The sequence below is a fragment of the Manis pentadactyla genome, chromosome 11 (genome assembly GCF_030020395.1).
Source record: "Manis pentadactyla isolate mManPen7 chromosome 11, mManPen7.hap1, whole genome shotgun sequence".
Lineage (NCBI taxonomy): Eukaryota > Metazoa > Chordata > Mammalia > Pholidota > Manidae > Manis > Manis pentadactyla.
In genome coordinates this window covers 40,534,506-40,544,589 of record NC_080029.1, presented here as the reverse complement: position 1 = coordinate 40,544,589, position 10,084 = coordinate 40,534,506, and the positions used below count along the sequence as shown (strand labels likewise).

The following is a 10,084-nucleotide window of genomic DNA, read 5'->3' as shown; positions in this document are numbered from 1 at the left end:
AGTGGCAGGTACACATTTCTACAGTAAACTCGAGATAGAACGGAGAGGCCTCATGACAAATTTACCTTTTTATCGGCCAGAACACAGTTTGGTTAATATTTTCAGGTGTTCTTTTTAGTCTTATGATTCAGTATTTGGTTTTTCTTTGTATATGACAGAGCATCCTTTTAAAACACAGATTTTTATTTTAAACTTCTGTTGATTCTGCAAACGTGGTGTAGGTTAAATCCATGAACAGGTTAAGTCTCTGACTTAACCCAGCCAATCAGAACTCGTGCTGGTGATGTACAGCTTCCCAGTTCTGATTCATTGGCCTCCTAGGGTTTGTCATTCTATCCCCGGTGTCTGCGAACAGCGTGCATCGGGTTTTCTGCAGTCTAGCTAGCAAAACTGGATTTTGGCTGCCTGCACGTGCAGTTTCAAGTAGGTTTAGCTTATCTCTAACTCGTAGCTACTACATTGCCGATTATTCTTCAGATTTTGAAAAATCCTCCGTTCCTTTAACCTCACTGGGGGTCGTTGGAGGCCCCCAGTGACAGACTCACGTGATTGACTAATTTGTGCAAATAAATGCAATGTGGAATCCCAGGAGCTGGACAAGAGACTTGCCAAAACTCAGAACATGTGCCCCGGGCGTGTATCAATTGCACTTGGGCGTGGGTGGATGTCGGTAGGTTGCGTGTGTTGCTGCTTTTCCAGACGCTAGGTGTGTGGCTGGGACACCTGCGTGCGCCTCCCGGGGTCACTGGGGAAGAATAACGAGGCTTACGGCCCTGGGGGAGGCGGCCTGGCGGCTGCCCGGAACACACCGTAAGTTCACAGAGCCAGGCAGCGATCACGCAGCAACTGCGCCGGAGAGAGTCGTTGAAAGCTCTCGGTCAGTCCTCGACGCTTTGCGGACCGCGCCTACGCATGGAGTAGGGTGTGTACTTGCAGATGAGTGGAAGGGCAGGGGCGGGAGGCACTGTCGCCCTATGGGGAGCTTCCGAGTCCCGGCTAGGCAGATTGCAGGGCTGGGAGAGGCTCTCGAGTCCCGAGGCTCTTAGTCGCACACTCTGTCCAGCCCCACGCGCCAAGGCGTAAAGGCCCCGGTCCGGATTCCGATCCGGGATTCGGAGGCTCCCTGCGGCCTCGCCAGGAGCAGGAGGAGCCGGGCAGGGCAGCGACGTCATTTGAGGGCGCCCCTCCCCCGCCACCGGCCCAGGCTGCAGTTCCTGCTCAACAACATCCGGGTCTCTCCAGCTGCTCCGCCGCGCCGCAGCTGTAGAGGCCGCGGAGCCGGCGGGGCGGGGCAAGCGGAGGAGTGGGGGAGGGGCAGCACGGCCCCGTCGTGAGCGCGCCTGCGCGGGGACGCGCTCAAGGCGACGGCGGCGCTTCGGGCGGGAGCGCGCGCGGGAGCGAGGGAGCTGTGGTCTCGGCGCCTGCCCGGCCCGCAGCTTCGGTTGCTCGGGCGGCTGCATCTAGGGAACGGGTGGTTGGGGAGGGGGGTGGGGGGGAACCTCAGGCAGGTGGGGCGCGAAAGCGATGAATGTTCGGCTCTTCCTCCTCCTCCCCCGGGACCCGCTCTCCGCCTCCCGCTTCAACGCCCGGATGATCTGAGTCTCGAGGGCTCCGAGAGCCGGGGGCCCGGACTCAGCCCGGCTCCTCCCCTCCGCCCCCGCCCCGGCCTGCCCTGGCCGGCTGCGGCCGCGGTGACCCCCCTCCCGCCCCCTACCCGGCCGCCGTCGCCGCCTCCGCCTCGGTGGACCTAGGACCTGCCCGCCGGCGGCTGCTCCGGGTAAGCGCGAAGCTCGGGCCGAGGGCGGGCTGGCGGCCCGGGCCTGCGCAGCGGCAGCCAGGCCTGGGCCTGGGGCCTGTAAACAAGCCGGGCGTCTGCCCGGGCGCTCCCGGGAGGAGACGCGACAACTCCACCCCCTGGCCCGGCCTCCTCCCCGGAGCCGGGCGGCGGGCGGCAAGGGGTTAAAGCTCCGCGAGGGCGGCGGCGGGGAGGCGGCGGCGGGGAGGCGGGGGCGGGGTGTTTGTGGTGGCAGCGCGGGGAGGGAGCACGACCCTCCCGCCGCCGAGGCCTGGCGAGGTGTCTGGCGGCGACGCGGGCGAGGGCCGCCGGCACGAGAGCGGCGGGCGGAACTTTTCGCGAGCTGAGAGGGGGCGTCGTGGCGCCTAGCGCTCCTACCCGTCCGACTGCGCCGTCCCGGCCGCCCTCGGCTCCAACCCCTGGAAGGAGGCCGGTGGGGGGAAAGAGGGAGGCTTTCTTTGGACCGGACTTGGCTTCAAAACACCAAATTCTGGAGAATTTGCTTCAGGTTTTATAGGGGGCAGAACTGAGAGTGAGGTTCCTTCAGAACGCATGTCGTCACTGATGCCTCCAATTCATTCATTATTAAGGCAACGAACAAATCCATTGAAGTAAATCACACTGATTTCTTCTCGACTCTAACAGTGTAAATTGTGGGTAGAAGTTCTTGGTGTTAGAGTTTGGTTGCGGTATGGTTCTGTTCTGCTTGTAGATTTTAAGTATTTTCTGGAAAGACGGCTGTGGAGATATTCCATCAACCGCAGTATTAGGCGCGTTTTGAAAATTTCATCACCGGAGGTATTTTTCCTTCTGTCTCCTCAAGCACCGCAAGGTACTTAACAGATCCAAAGATTAGGCTTAAATTGTCCAAGCCCAGACATTTATGCGCACCCCCAGCTCTTAAGTTTTCTGCTTATGGGAATAATGAGACGAATGCATTCTATGGGATTGGAAGAGTTGGGAAGGTGTAAAAATCCATGGGAGATGGGTAGTACTTTCCCAGAGTAGATGATTTTGACATTATTGAAGGAAATCAGACTAAATTGTTCTGAGGAGAATGGCCTAATTTTTTCAAATTTGCACGTCGGATTTTACACACAATCACTTCCAAATGCAAAGAGCTCTGAAGAGTCCGGGGATTGATTGATTTAAACCGAACTCTACTGAGCCTTACGGGTTTCAGATCTCTAGGTGTCCAGCAGGGCTTGCTCCTCAACTCCTCTTTAATTGGAACAATTTCACTTTTATACTTGTATCTATTTACATACTGGGCCTTTTTTAAAGATTTTATTTCTGTAACTCTTTACATATTAGAAAATTGACTAGGGAGATACCCACTCCACCTATTTTCTAATCATAGTTGTTACTTTTACCGATTTTGTTTCCTTTGCCAATACCTCATGTTACAGTTCTGTTCTGACATGTAACATATCTGGTTAAACTTTCAGTCATGTAGGGATGATTGCTTTAAGCCTTGCAAATTATAGCAGCCCCACATTATCACAACTATAATAAATTGCACATGCATATAATGAAATGCTGAAGACATTTTTTATTTTATATTATTAAACATTTTCACATCACTGAAGTAATTATATTATGGAAAAGGTATATTAAGACTGGTAAAGTTTAGCTAACCACTTCAGTATATATTTGAGAAGTAAAACGGTTGAATGCTGGAGTCATAAAAATTTCTTTTTGTAGGAGTGCATATGTGTGTAAACATGGATTGTGTCTTTTAATATTTTAGTTAAAGGTCTGAAGTGATAACCATATTTACTGTATAACCTGTTGAAAGGGAACATTGCACTAGGAGACATGAATTGTTTACTGATGGCTGTGCTCCAAAATATCTGTGTCCAAGTCCTTTAACCTTTCAAGTCAGCTTACAAAACAGTAAAGCCTAAGGGTTAAATTATATCCTCAGAGGCACCATTCAATTTAAAAATTTGTAATTCTCTTAACATTGTTCAGTATGCCTTGACCAAATGCCTGGTATGTGTCAGTCACTTAAGATACTTGAGTCTTCTAAAACTGATTTTCTTTCTGGGTTTTGTCTTATTTAAAAGAATCATAAGTTGGTGACCTTTAGGAAAGGTATTCCTATAGGTATCCTTTACTGATTTTTTTCTGTTGGGATTGGGAAGTCCAGAAAATTCTTGGGAGGAAGGAGGATGGAGATTCCACAAGAGAAAAAGGGTGGTTGAGACTACAGGTTTGAACAAGCTCAGGACCCTTGGTAATTTGATGTGAAGGGCATTATAAGAACACATGAAGGTTTTTTGTCAGTTCCGGCTGGGTCTTGCTTATCTTGACTTGTTAATAACCCTTTGTTTGAAAATTTGTTCCGTAATGCCAAATTTTTGTTCTCAAGGAAATCTACAACTTGTCACATGTGGAATATTGCTAAGCAGTTACCAGAAACCTAGTATTTGAATTTGTTCAGATTATACCTTGATTGTTTATTGTAGTGGCTAATAGAATGTGTGGCTAATTCCAGTTTAACTATAAATGCTTATTTACTTAATAATGTAAAAATAAAGACTGACATATGTCCACAGGGAGCTTGTTATCCCTAAGATGCTCACCCATGAGAGAGGGATTAATCTCTTAAGGTGTAAGTCTGTAATCATGTAGAAAAAATTAATTGTAAGGTACCATTTTGATGATCCCCCTAAATGATTAACTCTTGCCTGGGCATCTGAGTGGTACTCTTGACAACTTTCTATCCTTAATCAAATCGGAAGAAAGAGGCAGCCATGTAAGAAAGTACTCAGGTAGAGTCCTATGAATTAAGCCAAGAGGTAAGAACAAGGTGTGGCCCTGTGAAATACATGGGCTTTGCAGGATGGGAAAGTGTTATGAGGCCACTGGTAAAAGTCTGTGTCTTCTCATACTTTGGGTAGTAACTTTATGTAGAATATGTTCTGTGTCCCATCTCAAGTAATGCTATCAAAATTTTTAAAATTCAGTTGCTTCACTTATTATTTCACTATTAGCCAGGAAGTATAAATTCTTAGACTTTCCACCTGGAATTATTTACCACCTGTGAAAGAAGCTTGGGTTAAATTACATCAGAATCAAAAAGTTGATTATATTCTTTCTTCTTATGCTCTTTCAAATGTCTAATGAGCTCCATATTACTTAAGTAACAATTTTATATTGCTATGAGTTTCCAGAATATATTCCTTGATGATTTTGACCTTTGCATGTCCATTTGAAATCTGCAGATCAAATTTATGTAGCATTCACATTTAGGATCTGGGTTCATAGTCATTAGAGTTTTTATGGCTGATATGATTGGAATTAAAATCCTATGAGACCAAACTACTTCTAGATACAGAAGAAAGTGAGTAATAGCCAAAATTTATTGACCATTACTTGTATTTTCATTGTAACCCTCTAAAGTATTTGATGCTATCTCTGTTTTATAAGTGAAGAAATACAGGCTCAGAGAATCTAAGTAACATGTCTGTAGAAAAAAAATTCTTTTCAAAATACTCCTGAGTGGATTTTTCCCAGTTTGATGAGCCTACTTATTCCTAGGAATCAAAATTCAAAAAACTGAATGTTAACACTTGTGGTTCAGATTCCTAGAATTAAGAGACACCTTATAAATATTTGTAGTTGTCTTCCAATACAAGAGTGTCTTCTAAAGCATTCAGAAAAGATTTAAGAAATTCACTTTCTTATTCCCAAAGTTTCAGAAGTGAACAGTTTGAACAATTTTATGTCTTCAACTATCATTGTTCAGATTGAAGAATGAAATCAATATTAATTCTCAAATGGTTGATATTCTTAATGAAGGACTACAGGAAATGCTTCTGAGTACATAGTCAGTAGAGCCACATTGAAGGTTCCAGAGAAGGGAAGTTAGTAGAATTTTCTAGGGGGGTGAGCTTGGACAAGCTCCTTGATTTCTCTAAGCCTCAATTTTCTTTCTCCATCAAAGGAAAAACCTTTCTCATAATTATGTAAAATTCTTGACATACATTCTATCATGAAGGAAATACCAAAAAAATGGTAGCAATTTTAAAATAGAGTACAGCTGACCTTTTAATAAGGTGTATGGGGCGCTAGTGGCGCTGACCCCTTGTGCAGTTGAAATTCCACAAATAACTTTTGTCTCCTCAAAAACTTAAGTACTATACCCTATTGTTGACCAGAAGCCTTACTAATATAGTCGATTAACACATATTTTCTGTTATATGTATTCCATACTTTGTTCTTACAATAAAGTAAGCTGGAGAAAAGAGAATGTACTTTCAAAATTGTTAGGAATCTCTCCAAAACTATTTTCCAATATATTTCCTGGGGGAAAAAATGTGCTTGAAAGTGGACCTGTACAGTTCAACCCCATGTTGTTCAAGGGTCAACTGTATATGAAATATTGAGTTACTTAGGGAAATAGAGGCTTAATGGGTATGAGATGGTTATCTATTAGTGTAGTTGTAGCAGTGAGCCTGGAAGTCAAACTCTGACTGAGAGGGACTTTGGGAGGAGTTGTAAAGTTTGTGGGTATAAGGAACTTGTATTTGAATAGACTGAAAGAGGTAATGGAAGAGAAGGTTGAATATCAGTAGATTTATTTGTATGAAACTGGAGAGAAGTCTTGGTTTGTAGTTAATGATTAGGTATGAGTACATGGTTAAGCAGAGGATAAAGAGTGAGAGTAATAAAGCAAAGGTGAATGTTCAGACTAGAATGATCAGTAAATGCGGAAGGATTAGATTTGGTATTTTAAAGAGGAGTTACAGTTCATGGCTAGAAATGGTCAAGAAGATACTACTACCGAAAAAGATGCAAAGAGTTCTAATTAACTCAGTTCTTCCTTTTAAAAAACAAAAATAGTGAGTCTCCATAAAAGGCATTAAAGCTTTATGTATGGGTCTTACATTGAAAAATTGCACTGGAATAGTTCAGGTCTTAATACTTCATACCCAAACCATGGTTTTTAAACCCTCCAATGGGTCTTTCCCACTTGCATCTTGTTACCTCCCTCCCCCATTCTATAGACCATCACAAAATTCTTCCTGGAATTCTATTTTTATTATATTATTTCTCTGTTCAATATACTTATTTTACCTCTAGAATAAAGTTTAGAATTCTTGGTTTAGCTTTTGACATTTTTCGTGATTTACACCTCAGGACAGATTTATTTCAACTGAAATGATACACTTGCCATCTCTGAAACAAACCCTGTACTTTTCTCTCTGTGGATCTTTGCTCATGACAATTGGTAGCTTGGAATTCTTGCCCTTCCTTCTCCAGCTTTTTTTTTTTTTTTTTTCTTTATCAAAGCTCATTCCTAATATTTCCTACTCCACAAAGACTTCCCTGATCACCAACATTTCATCTCTCCTTTCTCTTTATTGCTACAGCAGTATCTATTGTATTATTTGTATGGCTTCTTTAATCGTATACTTTACTGGTAGGTATTTGTATTTTAATTAAAATTGTGTGTTCAGTTCAGTTTTAAAATTCTGAAGGGAAAAATACAATAACTTTTTGTTATACCCAAAGTCTGCTAGCACGGTGCCTTGTGGATAGTAAATAATTCAGATATTTTGTAATTATTAGGCAAAATGTGAGAATGGAAGTAATTGCTGTAGGAGGTGGTGGAAGAAGTTAAGAGCTTTCAGGAACAGACATCTTTCTTTTCCTGTGTTTTTTTTTTTGGCTGACCCTGGATATTTAAGTATAAAGATTATACAAATCTGAAAGGTTGCAGAGTTCTTATGTTGGTACAGAAAATTAGGTTGACTAGTTCCAGACCTCATGATTTAATTTTAACTTCCCATGATTTGGCTTCAGGGCTTAACAAGACATTCATAGTCATGAATCTTTTTCCAAAGTTGTATTTGCAAATATTATTATGAACTAGGCTTCCTTTTAAACAGAGGAATTGTGGAATCATAGTAATTAGAAAGAAAGGAGATCAACTGATTTAATTTGAATAAAACAAATGTCTAATACATGGATAGTCTGTGTTCATATAAACAACTAATCTAAACTTTAAGCATTATCAAACTGTTCAACTATTTCCAGTATTTAGAAAATATATGGTTAAGTTTCCTTCATTGACTTTTTAAGTGGATAATTTTATATAGGAAGTCTGGCTGCTTAGATCCATTTATTGGAAGATGATACTAATGAGATCAGTATCATGACTTTGATTCTTTTGTGCCTCTTAAGTTTTTCTAGTCTTGACATTAGCTAGTAACAATGATAGCTAACATTATCAAGCACTTACATGCCAGGCATTATCATAGAAAATTTCAAGTACTGTCTGATTAAATCTTCATATCTATCTCTCTGAAATAGATGTTATTATTACCTATGTCTCAACAGATGAGAAAATTGAGAAGGGGTTAAATTACTTATCCAGAGTTTCACAGCTACTAACAGAAGCCCAACACATGTCCTTGGTCTTGTCATAGTAATTATATATGTACGTCACTGCAGTTTTATTCTTACTGCTGTAAGAAAGTCTGCTGCAATTGTGATGGGCTAGAAAATCTTTGTATATGAAGGATATGACTACCGTTCCATTGCACCCAGAATGAATCTTGTGATTGAGTTGGGAACTGAGGTAGAAGTATATATTAAATTTGGTAAGTACAGTATCATATGGCATGTCAGCTCCCTTGAGAACTTTTCACCAAGAAGAACAACTAAATTTTTTAGTGTTAAAAAGCATGTAACAGTGAAATAAGTCAGGCTGAAAAAGAAGTATCAAATGATTTCACTCATATGTGGAGTATAAGAACAGAGAAAAAAAACTGAAGGAACAAAACAGCAGCAGACTCACAGAACCCAAGAATGGACTAACAGTTACCAAAGGGAAAGGGACTGGGGAGGGTGGATGGGAAGGTGGGGATAAGGGGGAAAAAGGGGCATTACAATTAGCAAACAAGGGGGGTACTCAGGGAGGGCTGTACAACACAGAGAAGACAAGTAGAATTCTATAGCATCTTACAACCCTGATGGACAGTGACTGTAATGGGGTATGTGGTGGGGACTTGATGATGGGGGGAGTTTAGTAACCATAATGTTGCTCATGTAATTGTAGATTAATGATACCAAAAAAAAAAAGCATGTAAGACATAGCTATAAAACAACTAGTCCCACAAGCCATACACAGTTATGCCTTATGGCTTATTTTGCTCATGTTTGCTACTTTATAATCCACTGACATATGATTTCATCAGTCTTTTATTCAGATGAAATTTAGTGAGTTTAAGAAGGTAGTCTTAAACATAACTCACCGAATTGGGCCTACAGCAGAGATTATACTATAAATGGAACATTTCAGAATTAAGATTTATTAAAAATAAATTTCCTTAAAAGCAGGGCCAGGTTTCATTTATTTTAAATAGGTACTCAATATATGATTGTTTAATCTTTATAGTCTTCCTGCCCATTTTGTGATGAATACATGACAAAATTGAATGCAAGCCAGAAATACAGGAGAATATCAGAGAGTATAGGTCATGTATAATCTAATTTAGATTTTGGCTGGTACTTTGTATTCACCTGTGATGTGACTATCTCAGTCAGGGATGCAGATAAACAGGGTCTTTTTCTTTTTGTTTTAAGTAATGCTGTATATGGTTTAATTATTTAAAGTGTACATTATTCAAGAACTGTACTGTCTCAAAGAATAAGGGCACAAAATTTATTACTGACTTTGAATTAATGTCTTTTCTTTAGCATGAGTGGTAAAAAATTGTCGAATTTGGTAGTATATCTATAGGAGATGCAGCTTGCTAACCTATCATTGTTACCAAAAGTCAAAAATGAAGATGTCAGTGATAAGAATAGGCAAGTATGTTTTCTTTTTGTTTTTGTTTTTGCAAACAGAATTGCAAAACTTAACCAGGCTTTACAAAAACATCTTTTCCGAATGCTGTCATGCTTCAGATTGTAAATAGGTAGTAAATACAATTTTCAGTTTTTCGTAAAGCAATGGAATATAGGCATTCCCAGTTTTATTGTGTTTCACTTTATTAGGCTTCACAGATACTGTGTTTTTTTACAAATTTAAAGTTTGTAGCAAGCTTGAGTTAGGTAAATATATGGATGTCATTTTTCCAACAGCATTTTCTCACTTAGTGAGTGTGTCTGTCACATTTTGGTAATTCTCACAATATTTCAAACTTTTTCATTATTATTTGTTATGGTGATCTGAGATCAGATTATGACTTGCTGAAAGCTCAGGTTATGATTAACATTTGTTTAGCAATAAGGTATTTTTAATTACAGTATGTACAGATTAAAACATAATGC

At 41.1% G+C, this 10,084-nt stretch overlaps 1 protein-coding gene across 1 annotated transcript in view; it reads left to right on the top strand.

The window, feature by feature from the left end:
- Positions 1-1,484: 1,484 nt before the first annotated feature.
- The window catches only part of PPM1A (protein phosphatase, Mg2+/Mn2+ dependent 1A), a 45,038-nt gene continuing 36,438 nt past the window's right edge, over positions 1,485-10,084 (top strand). The window contains exon 1 of the mRNA XM_036919300.2: positions 1,485-1,777. The gene's annotated coding sequence lies outside the window, so the exon portion shown is untranslated. The remainder of the gene's footprint in view (positions 1,778-10,084) is intronic.